This window comes from Acomys russatus, chromosome 26 (assembly GCF_903995435.1).
Source record: "Acomys russatus chromosome 26, mAcoRus1.1, whole genome shotgun sequence".
NCBI classification, from domain to species: Eukaryota; Metazoa; Chordata; class Mammalia; order Rodentia; family Muridae; genus Acomys; species Acomys russatus.
In genome coordinates, this window is record NC_067162.1 from 11,199,432 (window position 1) to 11,214,266 (window position 14,835).

The 14,835-nt window shown below is 52.4% G+C and overlaps 1 protein-coding gene across 4 annotated transcripts in view; it reads right to left on the minus strand.

Moving 5' to 3' along the window:
- Nfix (nuclear factor I X) overlaps positions 1 to 14,835 on the minus strand; it is a 93,864-nt gene that overhangs the window by 69,982 nt on the left and 9,047 nt on the right. The window contains exon 1 of one of the 4 annotated variants that reach the window (XM_051169218.1): positions 1,816 to 1,896. The exons of 1 other annotated variant lie outside the window; for it this stretch is intronic. The gene's annotated coding sequence lies outside the window, so the exon portion shown is untranslated. Of the gene's footprint in view, positions 1 to 1,815; positions 1,909 to 2,601; positions 2,627 to 14,835 lie in introns of those variants that run through there. 2 more of the 4 variants (XM_051169217.1, XM_051169219.1) reach the window with 2 other exon arrangements.

A 14,835-nucleotide genomic window follows, 5' to 3' on the forward strand; every position in this document is an offset into this window, starting at 1 on the left:
CCAGAAATAATACTCTTGGAATCAATGTGGACTTTTGGTTTTTGGAAGGGAAATTTTAAACTTCATGAAAGAAAGGCCTCCCTTACTTTTGAGGGAATAGAATTTGGTGAAAACACTGCTTAGGCAGACTCTGGTCCCTGTCAGCCATCACCAAGAGGGGTGGATTAAACAGGCCACAGAAACAGAAATGCCAAGGGAGAAAAAGAACAAGAGGCAGAGGGTGAACCCAGAGAGAATTACCAAGCTGGGACCAAAGCTACAAAAAAGACAAAGGTGAAGAGAAAGAGATGAGGGTGGGGGCAGAAAAGCAAAAAATAGAAAAGGGGTCCATGACACGAAAGAGAAAAGCAAAAGAAAACTAGCTAAGAAAAATGGTGTCTTCCGATGATGAAAACCGTGTGGCTTTCAAAGCAGTCATGTGCGCTGAGGCCTTGTGGATTGTTGGAGGAAAAATGGGGAATAGATCCAGTCTTTCACTTATATGTACCATATTAAAAATTCTTCCAGGAAACAAAATAATTTCCCAAAACTGATATAGACTTTGCAACTGGCCTATGCCTCCTGACAGGGAGACAGCTAATAAGCACCAGAAGCCTTGTTTTAAACACTCAGCCACGGGTAGGTCTCTTTATCTTCCAAAACAAAATCTTATTTGTCCCCAGGCCGCTGACTTGTGGGTCTGGATATATTCTTTCAGATCCTGGGCACCTTGGCCCATACTGATCTGGCTAAGTACCTACAGTTTAAGCACATGGCTGGGCTGTAAGTAGAAATCACCACATAGTCAGGGGTCCATTTTACTAACACATATCTGCAGAGTGGGTGAGGAAAGACACAGGAAATTAGAAAGGCCACAAAGAGAGCCTAATTCCCGGCATTTATAAACCTGCCTGGGTCTGGACTGAAAGAGACCGGCTTCATACATGTATAACCCCCACCAACAACATACACAGACATATACAGACATCTTGTCAAATCTGTGCCCATCCCTCAGAAGGCCTATGAGAGGCCTTGGGCCGACACTGAGGAGGGACAAGACTCTGGCAGCAGCAGAGAGACCTGGCTGCTTGTCCTAGGGGTGGGTGGGGCTCTCTCTCTAGGGGAGGCCAGGAGAAGCTCAGCCGCTCAGTGAAACTCTCCAAGAGTCTGGAAACGCTAGGAATGGAAACCGGAAAATGCACTTTCCGAGGAGGCTCCCGATAATTTGGACAAAGCGGGTTCTGGCTGATTTGAGCCTGTGAGCCTGCCTTCCTGCGCTCAGGAACAGCAGCCACAGGGCACCGTGTGGAAAGTAGCCTTAGGCTAGATGGACCGATTTGCCCAGACCAGAGCTGGGTCTCACATGGGATCTATATCAGAAACAGGCCACATAACACCCCTGTAAAATGCCCCTGGGTGCCCCCGAGCACACACTGCCTTTTCTCCCCTTTTCTACAAATCGGGAGCTGTGGCCTGGGACCGGGCCAACAAGCAGCCTCGTTCCTGGCTGGAACGCTCCTCTGCTCCAGGCACATTGCCCCTCACCCTCTTGGCACAGAACAAGTTAGGGTAGGGATGGGGGTGTGAGAGGATAGGGTCTATTCTCTCCAGTGCCTCTGGAAATTGTTTACTTTCATCTTGTCTTCTGTGGGGAATAGGAAACAAAAACCCTAGTCTTTAATTCATTATTTAGCTTGAAACTTCCGTGTCACCAAATACAACTAAAATGCTGGGAAGGCCAGAACTCCCTCCTGTAGTCAAAGGGCTGAGTGAGGACAGGGGCCCTTCAGAGAGCAAAGGCTTCGAGGGGCAAATGCAGTATGGTGCCTAACCCACCTGGTTGGCTTTGAAAGTGTCACTCCACAGTGGCCCAAGGCCCAGGAAGAGGGAGGAACCCCACAGACCAGCTTCACAACTTTCTCTAAAGAAGAACAGAAAAGCTGACAAAAGGCAAGAGTAGGAAAAAGGGCTGCCCGGCCCCGTTGGTCTGAGCGCAGCGCATCCAGCACAAGAAAATATCCGCAGGAGAAGAGAGGCTGGAGCCAGGGCAGGTGCTGAAACTGCCTATAGGCGCCCGTCCCACAGTAGCCGGTTCCCGCCTCCAACAACAGCCCCACTAACGTTCGAGGACACATCCAGACACCCTAGCCCCCAAAAGCCCGATCTGGACCCAGCTCCCCAGCCCCTCACCCCCACCTCCCCACCCCCACTCCGGTGTTGCTCCTCTGGGCTTCCACTGCCGATCACTGCGCCCAGCCACTCTGCACCGCGGCACCCTTGGCCCTGTGGGAGCCTCTTTCTTCAGTGGCTGCAGCTACGGGCAGAGCCCGGAGCTCTGGGGTTTTCACTGCTCAAGGGTTCTGGGAAAGCTGGGCTGGCCCTGCCTGGGCAAGCAGCTTTTACCCAAAATGTTCAGTTTCAGACACTTTCCAATCCCTCAAAATATACTGCTGCTCCCCAACTATTTTATGACCAGAATCGCTGCCAAGGAAACCCTAGACTCCTCATTTCCCTGGTGCCTAGCCCCTGCAGAGAAAGGCTGGCACCAGGGCCTGAAGGACTTCAACGCTGCCCACCCTCTGCCGCCCGCTCATTCCCGCCCGGGCTCCCTTTCTTTCTCACCCTCTCTCCCCCTCCGCGTCCTCCAGCTCCAACACAAACTGTTTGCACGGGAAGTCTCCCTCTATGACCCGGTTCAGCACACACAAGAGAAAACTGTGGGCGACAGACCCAACGTCCTAACGAACTTGAGTTAATTAATGCTAAGGAAGAAAAGAGGCGCCCTCGCTCTGTTGAATCACGGTTCACTAGTCCTTTCAGTTTGCTGTGGGTGGAGGAAAAAAAAGAGAGGCTTTTTGGTTCAAATATTTTTGGGGGGCAAAGAGAAAACAAAAACACCGCAGAAGGGCTGTGGGGGGTGGAGGGCGATGCAGTAACTACCTGCCCAAGAAGTGTGGAAGCAAACTGAGAGAGCCTGTCCAGGGCTGCTGAGCAGTGCTCCCTGGCCGAAGCCCACAGCACAGAGGGAAAGCAAGAGAACGGTGACTATCATTGGCCTGTTCAAACACGCTGCTCCAAAAATTATACTGTCAGACTAGAAGATGCACGTTTAAAAAAAAAAGTCCAAATCTAAAAATTCAATTTGAACACAGCCGTGAAAATGTTTTTACACTGCAGAAAACTGAAGTGTGGATGGCAAGCGCACAAAAATGTAAGTGCAGGAGGAAAAAAAAAAAAGAGGTTGTAATGGAGGGGCTGGGAAAACAGCTGCAATTTTGCTTTCCAGATGTTGACAGCAAAATGTAATTGGCAAGGAAGGTACTCTGTATTGCTTCTAATACTCTGGTTCTGAAACTAAAGCCCACTTCTACACCTAAGTCTTCAGGCGGCCTACAGGCCTTCTTCACGTGTGGATGGGTCAGGAAGCTGCCTGGACCACTCGCCTTTGAGTTGTTAGGTTTGTTGTTGTTGTTGTTTTAATCAGCCCACTAATTTTTACAAGCATTCCCACCGTTCCTAGCAGGAAAAACTGAGTAAAGCAAGCTGGAGTACAGTTTTATTTAAATTTTTGTAGTGCGTAGTCTTTTCTTTGCCTTTGGGGCCCAGGGATTGATCTTTCTTTCTTTCTTTCTTTTTCTAACAAACTTTTTAGCAGAAGCCGTTTATGTATAAAGAATGCTCACATTGTGAGTCCCCTGCTCTATACATTTCCACAAAGGGAACACACCCATGCTAACCCCACCCAGATTAAGAAAGAAGCATTCTCAATACTGTTAAACAGGCCTTAAAACGTTAAGCTATAGAGTTTCCATAATTTAAGAATCCTTAAGGATGGTTCTGCAAACAAACAAACAAACAAACAAACCCAAGGCCTTCAAAGTGAACATTTGTCTGTGTGCACACACCTTAGAGACCAGAGACCAGTGTGTGTGGTCACGTGACCACAGGCGAGCAGCCCCTCTCATCCTCAATAATGCAGGGGAGAGAGAGTCTTTCTCTGTGTGTCTGCCCAACTCTGATCCCATCAACAGGGCATCCAACTGTGCAGCAAACTAGCAGGACCTGGAGGGAGGGGGAACAGGATGGGGGGGGCACAACCCACAGAACTTAAAGCCAACAGCTTTACTGACTGTGGGAGCAAGGCTCCTCCTCTTAGCCTGCCTGCAGGCACAGGAGGGAACTGGGGAGGCTCTGTATGTAGGTCAGGAAGCTCCTAGGTGTGGACAGCACACTCTGGGGCCATTGCTGCCCACCAGGTTCCTGCCGGGAGGTGAAGGGAAGAGGTCACAGGAGCAAGGTACTGAGGGAGAAGCAGGCAGCTGCAAGCTTACCTGGGATTCGAGGGTTAGGCTGCCCCTGATGAGGAAGGGCTGCCCTACCCCTTCACAGCCTCTAGACTCAGCTGCCCCCTTTACTTTCACTCGCACCAAAATTACTTTATAATTTAAAAATTAAATTTACAAAAAAAAAAAAAAAAAACAGGAAAGAGAGAGCACTGAAGGCAAAATACCTCCCACAATATCTCTCCAAGGAGGAAAAAAAGTTTCTGCTTATGTAAAAAGACGGATGCAAGGGATTGCCGAAAAAATCTAAACACCAAATAACCAGGAAAATGGGAGAAAATGTGTTTAATTAAAAACACCTGAAGCAAACACATAACTCGCTGTGCAGCTTGCAGGCACTCTGTGGGTATAAGCCCCCCACCCCTTGCCTACTTTCCTCCGTTCTTCACCCGAAGCCACCACGACCTCCCCAATCCACTGAGGGCCCTTCTAAGTGGCCTACCCCACGGCTGAGGGAGGGCCTAACCCCAAACTGAACCTCCAGAGCCCCATTCACAGTCTTGCCCCCATTCCCACACCCCTCCAAACAACGCCTAGCCTTGGTCAGCTCTTCCCCTAGAACCCAGGGCCTGTGGGTAGTGGTATTTGCGCTGCCCAAGCAGACAGAGCTTTCTCCTACCAAGGATACAGGATTGCCAAGGTAGCTCTCCAGAACCACACTTTCCTTACTGCACACGAGCTGGTTAAAAACAACAACTTAATTTTAAAATATGACTAGGGGGTCTAAGCCCTCCCTTAGGGCAATTTTTTAAAAAGACATTTGATCCTCTTTGGGGTGAGGGCTGCAGGGCATGAAGTACAGGCAGAGATGGGCAGATCTCTGAATGTTCAAGGCCAGCCTGGTCTACATAGTGAGTTCCAGGCTAGCCAGTGCTACATAGTGAGACAATGTCTCAAACAAAACAAAAACAAACAAAACACAGGGAAGCTACTCTCCTGTACCCGGGTTGGCTCTCCCTAAGCCGGCCAGCAGCCTGGGAAAGGTGCCCTCACTGGCATGGGTACCAGAGCTGGGTTCCTTTCTTCCTTTCTTTTTAAAATCACTCTACTCACTGTAAACCAGGCAGCAGGACAGGGCCCAGGGGTGGGGGAGAATCATCTCCAACTCTAGTGCAGCAAGTTTCCCACTTTGTGCCAGTCTGGGGATTTTCGAATCAGACCAGAGTTAAAAGAGAAGGCAGAAAGGAGAGAGAGAGAGAGAGAGAGAGAGAGAGAGAGAGAGAGAGAGAGAGAGAGAGAGAGAGAGAGAGAGAGAGAGAGAGAGAGAGAGAGAGAGAGCGCCGGAACCAGGTCAGGCGCCCAAAAGCGCTTACGGTCTTTAAATAAGACAATGGAAAGGAGAGAGAAGACATGAGTTATTTCTCGCTCTTTAATTACTCCAATTCTTAGCATTATTTTTTTTAAACCACTACATTAGCCAATGATACATTCTAACCCCCAACAAAGCTGGTATTTTTCCCTGATTACAGACTCCACTGTGGCAAACCCAGGCTCTGACTTACAGAGGGCTAAGCTCAAGAGTGCACTCCTAAATGAGACAAGGGTTTTTGGTTTTTGTTTTTTATTAAAATTGAAGTAATGCCTTGCATTTCTTTTACGCCTTTTCAGCGGAGGGCATTCGCCAGGTGCCTGGTGCTTGGTTCTACGGGGGAAACAGCTTCTGGCTGCCTAGACCCAGCGTGGTGACACTCTCCAGCCCCACAGTCACCAGAATTTTTCATGTGTTTTCTTTTTCTCCCTTCATTCCTTTCTGTCTGTTTCTACTATTCAACCTGTCTTGCATACTTTTTAAAAAGTAATAATAAAACTTTAAATGGAAAAAATTAAGCGAGGTGGGGGGTAGATTGAGCAATAATAAGGCGCTAAGCATGGCCGGGGAATTTCAGGCGGAGTGGGAGGAAAGTTTGCAGTTCGGGTAGGTCACCTTGAGGTCCAGAGTCCACGATGCGGGTCTAGTTGTTCGGGACTGCCCAGGGTCCTCTCCCCGCTAGTGAGCAACTGGGGGGTAAGTTGAGTCATATGCAATTGGGGACCGAAATGGACCTACACTATTAAAGCGCACTAAGAAATTCAGAAGAGTGTTCAGGTGGCAACTCGGAGTTCCACGCGCGCGGGCACTTTCTTGGAACTTCTTAGGGGTGGCTTTGGCTCAAGCAACGTCAGCCTAAACCAGCTCCCTTCTCCAACAGGTTCTAAGTACAGGCTCTTTTTCCCACTTTCCCTTTTCACTGTCGTGACGTGGAAGTCCCTCAACAGAGCGGGTAGCAATGGGTCGGGAGGCTTTGGCGCCCTAAATCCAAGAAGTTAGCCCCAAGAGACAAACCCATGTTGATCATGGGGACAAAATAAAATTTTAAAGTGAGGATGTTCTTGTTGTTGTGTTTTTGTCTTTAAATAATACAAAATAAACAACAACAAAAACCAGACTACACGAGGCAACTCGATTCCCGCGGCCTGGAAGCAAGGGACAGGTAGAAAGTGCATTATCTGCTAAGTCACATTTCTTCCCTGGGCTTCCTGAAGACCAAACGCCCCCCAGCCTCAGCCAAGCCTCTGAACAAAAATCTCTCCTTGATAGTTCCCTGCCGCCAATACTCCCTATAAAGCTGCGGCTTCGGGAGGGTCGCCCTGTTCCTGTGGCCGCAGGGTTGTGGGCGGGACTGGTGTCGGGGAGCCGCGGAGGACCCGGCTTTTGAGCCTCTTAGGAAAACACCGGAGCAGCCGGCGGCGCCGAGCTAGTCCAGAGCGCCTCAGCCTCCATCCCGCTCCCGTAGGCTGGACGCCAGCAGAGAAACTGAGGCAAGGCAGCCCTGGGCAGCACCCAGTGCCTGGAAGGGACCCTCGAGGCGCGTGACATGGTGCTGCTTGGGTAGTTCCTGAATCGGGAGCCACGTCTGTGAACCGCGAGGTCCCACGGACGGCTCGCTACGCAGAACCCTGTGAAGGCATAGTGGGTGTTGCGGTCCCTTTCAGACTAGTCCCCTTCGCCGCCCAGGAGGTAGGTGTCGGCAAGAATCACTCCAGTCGCCCCCCACCCCCCGCAGCCATGGTACCATAGGCGCGCTGCTCTACCTTGCCCGGACGCCCGCTCCCGCCTTTTTGTGTCTGTGCGCAAAGCCCACAGTGGCCAGGGCAATCCCACTGTCCCACCAAACATGTCGGAGGTGCAATTAGGGCATTGCCCACTGTAAGGGACGGCGGCGGTCAGCGCTGCAGTTTCTCCTCTCGCCTAGGCCCTCGGGAGACCTCGTCACCATCCCCACCCACGCTTGTCCCCTGTTCAGTCTTGAGCCAGTAGCAGCTGTGGGTCCGGAGGAATGCCACACACTGCGGTGCCAAGAGAACACCCAGGGGGCTACTACGGGAGGCACCCGTGGGCCAGCGGTAGGCACCTATGGAGAGTACAGAACTGGGGTTGCAGTCAGGCACGTGGTGGTGACCAGCGGACTGGAGTGGGGACTTAAGATCCACAAAGGACAGCGGTGACAGGGTGTCTAGACTCTCAGGGAGTCCCCACTGTGCTCTATCTTAGCCATTCCCACACCAGCTCAAGAGTCCGGCTGCTGACCCAGAGAGCTCCGGCTGGATTCGTTCGCTCGCTCGCTCGCTCGCTCGCTCGTCTTAGCACTTGGAAGTGCGCAGCCCCAGTGGCCACACTAGACTCTGGCGGCTGGTGGCAACTTAGCATGGAGTTGGTGTTGGGGGACATGAAATGCCTCTTTGTGGATTGAGATGCGCGCGAACACACACACACATACACACACACACCACAGAACGTCCCTTGACCTCCAGCACCCACCACGGGGACTGTGTTTGGGGAGGGCTGAAGGATCCAACCGGGCTGCCCAATCCGTCCGAGGAAGAAGAGGTTCTCGTCCTTTAAAAACGTAGGGCATCCTAAGTAGAGTGGGGAGTTCGTCCCACCTTAACCTCACGTTCCTGCCAGGCAAAAAAAGGTTTTGCAGGTTTGGTTCGGAACCTGAGGATGGGAAGTCCTAGTACAAAGGGAGCAGGAAGGGTGAGGGGAGAGTAGCGCGTGTATGCACACACGCGCGCGCGCGCGCGCGCACACACACACACACACACACACACACACGGGGGTGGTAAAACTGCAAATATGAATAGTGCACAGGCAGAAGCGCCACTCTGGGGCACCTCACCTGTGCCCCCTGGGATGTTTGAGCGAGGGAGTGTTCTAAAAGAAAGGGAGAGGTAGGAAGTAGGCCTCCTTGCCCTGCCTGAGACCCTCCGCCTCAGCAGCCTGAACACGGTTTTGGAGCCAGATGCCCTCCATGGTCTGACAGGTGTGTGGTTCACGTGAAACACACGCGTGTGCAGGCTGGGAAGATGCGTGCCAGCGTGCTTACAGCCACAAGCGTGGGCACTAGAGACTCTCACAAGTACACAGACAACCTGAGTCAGGAACCGCCACGAAGGCGCATTGTAGTACACGTGCTAGGGTTCCCCCATCTCTGCCCGTGCAGGGGAGGGATTGAGAGTGTCGGGCCTCAGAGGCCTGGAGGCCCCACAACCCGGCTTCCTTAGGAGTACGTGTGCCCCCCTGCAGCCTCTCTGGGGTAGACCTAGACATGCGCAGACGCTTGAGATCCTGATCCAAGGCAACCTGAGATTGGTTCGAGCCACGCAGCTGGATCCTGTTTAGGTGTGTGCACGTCCCAAAAGTCCTACTGCAGTGTCTCCGGAGCCTGCAGTATGCATTGCTGGCAGGTCCCTTGCCTGTACGTCCTACTCTCTAGCCGTGGCCACGTGTGCCCTGGTTGCTATTGAGACCCAGAGGAGCTAAGATCTGGGCTCCGAGTGGGCCACTGCTATTGAGACCCAGAGGAGCTAAGATCTGGGCTCCGAGTGGGCCAAGGGGCAGGGCCCCGCACCCTGCAGGCTTCAGAGGGTTGTCGTCAGAGTACTGTTGGTTTTGGCCAAGGCAACTCCAATGGGGGAAGCCCCGGGAGCCGGAGCCGGCGGGGGTGGAACAAAGGAGGGGAAAGCTAAAGGAGGCGGCTGGAAGGAGGACGGGAGCACCCTGGAACGCGGAGGGCCCCTGGGGGTAGGGGTGCAGATGCACGGAGATGCTGGGGCCTGGCCTGGCACAGTGGTGAGACCGAGAAGCCACAGTGCCGCTAAAGCCACGTGTACAGGGCAGGCAGAGATTTCTTACTGCTAGAGAAGACCTGACTCTGCCAACCAGATCCCCATAGGACCAGAGGCTGCCACCACAGGCAGGCCACATGGCCACCCCAGCCTTACCGTTATACACACAGATCAGACCCTCCACTCTGTGCCCTTTTGTGTTCCTATGGTTGTTGTTGTTGTTGTTTTTTAAATCAGTTGAGGGCGTGTGTGTATGAATGGTTAGGTTTCTTGGTTTGGATTTGGGTTTTGGTTTTTTGAGACAGGGCTCTCACTCTAGTCCAGCCTAGTCTGGAACTATGTATACCAGGCTGGCCTCAAACTGTGGTAATCCTCCTGCCTCAGCCTCTGCCTCTTGAGTGTTGGGATTGCAGGCGTGGGAACTCCATAGGATTCAGTGTCCCTGGAGCAGCATCTGGAGCCAGCGGACATCTGGGTAGAGGGCATGGTTCAATTTGTCCCAGCTACGGACAGTTTGATGGCTTTGAAGCAGAGCCCGAGGGTTCTGCTTCAAAGCCTGGTTTCTGGGAGCTCACTTTCTCCCACCTGGAATTGCCAGGAGGAGAGGTGCCTGGGAGCGCTAGAAGCGGAGCTGAAAGGGGGCAGTGACCTGGTTAATCCCTCATGGCCTCTGTTGCTTTCTCTATAAAAGAGGTTATTCATAGCTGCCTCAAGTTAGGAAGGTGGCAGGAGGTCATAGGTGCTTCTGCCTGCCTGTCTACCCTGTGCTCTGCATAGCTGCTCTAGAGATGGGGTCCATAGTCCTTATTTTCATTATGAGGAATCTATGGCTGTGACAAGCTGTGGTGACGCTTGGTGTGATCGCATGAGGCTGGCTGTGTGACTGTGCCGCTGTGTGTGTGTGTGTGTGTGTGTGTGTGTGTGTGTGACAGGTTGTGTGTGAGACTGTGCGTGGACGACAGATTGTGCCGGTGTGCGGCAGTGCCTGTGACAGGCTGTCACCGCGCGACAGACTGCGGGTGGCGGGTGTTGCGGGCATTGACTGTGAGTGAAGATGAGCAGTGTGGGGGGGGGGCTGGTAATAGGGGACCCTAGAAACCTACCTCAGTGAGGATATACTTGGCAGTGGGGGCGGTATGCTCTCATGGCGGGGGGGGGGGGACCGGGGGAGGCATCCCATTGTCCCTTCAACTATAGGCTTTTTCCTTACATTCCAGGGGGTCCACCCATTTGCAACCCTCGGAGGTGAGGAAACAGAACATCATGTGACAAAACCTCTCTGCTGTGTGACTAAAGACCTCAGGGAATGGAGGGCCTGAGGCCTGGCTGGCTTCAGTGAGAGAGAAGTGCCCTGTAACCTTTTATCTCTTTTTTACTGACCTCCCAGCAGAAGTCATGGAGAAGGAAGAAAAGGGATTTGAGGACAGAGAAAACAGGCCCGAAGAAACAAAACAAGCAGAACTGAGGTTGCAGCCCAGTGGTGGAGCACTTGCCCAACCTGCTCAAGGCCCTGGATTAAATCCTCCAACACTAGGGATAGATAGAAAGAAAGAAAGGAAGAAAGAAAGAAAGAAAAGAAAAAAAGCTAGAGAGAAGGCAAGGTTAGCACAGGCTATTTCAGGGGACTTGGGGTCTTGGAAGAGATGAGCCTGTTTACCGTTAGGGCTATGTACACACCATGCTATGGGCGGCAGCATTAATGCCAGCCACTTCCTATAAGAGACAGGGCTACAACAGGCCTGTGCTCAGAGCTGAGCTGAGGACTCACTCCTTTAAGAGGCACCAGGAACCCCCAAACACAGCTGAAAAGCAGCCAGGTCAAGGCTACAACCCAGGAATTCTAACCAGTGCAGACTTCAGCTTCTCCCACTACTCTGCTTCCCTCTATGAGTAGGGAAACTGAGGCTGGGGGACTTATCCAAGTATGCCCAGGCACCCACAACAAAAAATTATCTGACCATCTCAACTGTGTGACAACCACAAAGAGACAAAGCCTACTAGTTGGAAAATTTCTGGGGACATGGGCTAGGGGGCACTACCCTGTGTCACACAGACAAGGAACACATGTGTCTTTCAGGCCTCCTTCACCAGTGTGTGCGTGTTACATGTTATGGCTGGCTTGTTGTTGTCTCTGGTGTGCGTGTGTGTCCTGAGTGTGTCTGCTCTAACTGTCCGCTCAGGGCCAACCGTGCTACAGAGGAGGAGAGCCATGAAAGAACACCCCCCTCATCCGAAAGTGTGTCTTTGATACTTGCAGCCTCGGCAGCGAAAAACAAGTTTCCACAGGGCCGCCTTGGGCTGAGGCCAGGCCGTCCTCAAATAACATTTGAAGTTACTTAGCAAACTTTGTTTAGTGCAGAGAGACTCGGGCAGCGGGCTTGGGGGAGGGGGGCAGTAAACCGGTTCCTCCAAAGTCCCTTGTCCCTCTAGGGGCACAAGTGCCCAATACCAGGCTTGGTCAGCCCCACTGAAGCTCTGGAAAGGGGCAGCAGGAACCCCGTAGCTCCAGGAAGAACTTGCAGGGAAAGGTGTGGGTGCACCATTCATGAAGACCCCCCCTTTTGCTTGCCAGGTGTCAGCAGGCAGCGGCACTCTGGTTTTCTGGGTGTCTCAGAGGTTAGCACAAGGCCTAGGCTGCTTTCAGAATAAAAGAATATCCCTGCTTTTGCAGAAGCCTAGCCCTGCCCACCTTCAGGCTGAATGAAGAGGCAGGTTCGCCAACTGGCTTAAACAACATGCCCATTCCAGACACGCAGATAAGTAACCAGCAAGCCCCTGATGCCCACATGCCCACACCTCCAAAAACCCCATTTTTGGTCCCAGCCCTAGGCGGCAGAGAAGGCTGAGAGAGCCAACAATGGCGGGGTTGGAAGTGAGGTTGGCGCCTACGGGAGGGGGAAGGGAGGTGATGCCAGGAATGGTGAGCCATAGCAGGCAGAAAAGGATGGGGGGGGGGGGAGAGAAAGAGAGAGAGAGAGAGCGAGAGAGAGAGAGAGCGCACACACTAGAGAAAGATGGAAGCCAGGCAGATATCCTCGCCAAGCTCCAGGCTGCAAAGGGGCAGCGGGCAAAGCAACTCCAAGCCCTTCCAAGGAATAGGCACAGGGCGGGGAACAGGCCCCAGACTGCACGGGACAAGCAGGGGACTGGAGGTGCCCAGCATGCCCCCCTCCCCGACGCCTCGCACAAACTCCGAAATGGAGACTGGCACTAGCAGCCACTCAGCTCTGCCCAGGCACAGGGTGGGGGTGGGGCAGGCAGGGGGCCAAACCAAATGCCACCAGGCTGGGTATGGTGTTTGCCAGCCTGTAGCATTGATCCTGTCCTAGCCACCCCCCCTCCCCCCCTCTGCGTGCCCCATCTAAAGCCCTTGATTCCGGAACTTTAGGGATACAGGGGGTCTGGTAGCCCAGTGAGAGTTGAGAGGCCCAGAATGCAAGGCCAGGTCCCCCTGAAAAGTATGGCAGGACCCCAAGACTCTGCAAAGATGGTGTAGCCTGGTGCTGCCAGGGTGACAGGCTGAGGTAAAAATAAACCAGGCCCACCCCCAGGAGCTAAATCTAGGGCTCCAGGTGGAAGTGCTACTCTGGGCCACCAGTTGCCCCCACCCCACCCCACCCCCTGGCTCCGAGTGCCATGGTTGAGAATTTCAATGCCTGTCCAAGGCCTGACTGTGTACAGGAGAAGACACAGCTATGCGGTCCCAGGTCTAAGGTGGACACCATATGCTGTATTACACAGATGCAGAGAGGATGGCGGTGTCTGAGCTTCCAGTAGACAGCTGAGAGGACCACGCTGAGCCCCACACCCATTACCTCTGGGCTTCCTGTCTGAGAAAAAAAATAGGGTGGCCGAGGGTAGTGGGAATGGGTACCCAGGCGCCCTCGGCTAATCCTGCAGCTGCCTACACGCTAAGGGCCCTGCTGAGCTCTTTCCCACAGCACCTAACACGGTCCCAAGGACAGGACACACCCTTGTTTATCAGGCTTGCTGTCTGCCTTCCCACTAGGGCTGGCACCTTAGCTGGTTTTGCACCATGCCGAGCCCCCAGGGCCTAGAACAGGGCCTGGCACCCAGGAGGTGCCTGGTAAATATTTGTCAAAGGAATGCACAGGCCCCCCGGCTGTACCCCCAGCACACAGGCTCCGGCTGGGTGCCCAGCAAGGTGTGGGAGAGGGCAGTGGGCCTGCTATATTGAGGGCAGGCCTAACTGGAAAGGGTACAAGCATGGAAGACCACCCTTGTTATTAGTATTAAACAGAAGAATAACAAGGAAGGCACAATCAGGACTGAGGCTGAGGTGCACTTGAGTTTTAGGGTTTTGGGGGTTTTATTTTTTTTTTAGAGGTTTTTAAATTTTGTTTTGGTTTTGGGTTTTTTTTTTTTGGTGTCTTTTGTTTGTTTTGTTGTTTTGTTTTTCAAGACACGGTTTCTCTGTGTAGCCTCGGCTGTCCTGGACTCGCTTTGTAGACCAGGCTGGCCTCGAACTCACAGCGCTCTGCCTGCCTCTGCCTCCCTGAGTGCTGGGATTACAGGCATGAGCCACCGGGCACACTTTAAATCACGCTGTGACTGCAGGCATTAGGCACAGGACAAGAAAATGGCTATAAGTGCTGACGCATCAGAAAGACTGGAGAAAGTGGAAATCAGGAACCCTGCAGAGACCACAAGGCCTCCTGCCCTTGACCCCGGCACTACATGAGGCTTCTCTGAGTCTTGTTTTGTCATATGTAAAATCAAGTGCATGTGTCTGTAGTCCCTGTACAATTTTAGAACATTTTCTGCAAACCAATTCAGATTCTCCTACAGTTCTGCTTCTCCTTTCTTTTTCAATCTTATCTATTATTATTATTGTTGCTGTTGTTACTACTATGTTTTTGTTTTTTTGAGACAAGATCTCACCATGAAACCTTGACTGGCCTGGAACTTTCCATGTACACCTGGCTGGCCTTAAATTCATAGAGATCTTCCTGCCTTTGCCTCTGAAGTGCTGGAATTAAAGACAAGCCACCATGCTATATATACATGTACTTTTTTAAAGACAGGGTTTCTCAGTGTAACAGCTCTGGCTGTCCTGGAACTCATTCTGTAGACCAGGCTGGCCTCGAACTCACGATGGCCTGCTTCTGCCTCCCAAGTGCTGGGATTAAAGTTGTGTGTCACCACCACCTGGTTATTTATTTATTTACTTATTTTTGAGACAGGACTGGGTTATTTAAGCCAAGCTGGTCTGGAACTCTTGGCCCAACTGCCTCAGCCCCACCAAGTGCTAAAATTAAAGGGGGTACACCTCCATGGGCCAGAGAGCTGGTTTAATGTTTATTCCTGCAGAAGACCCAGGTTCAGTTCCCAGCACCCACGTGGCGGCTTGAAACCACTCCTAATTTCAGTGCCAGGGTTTGCA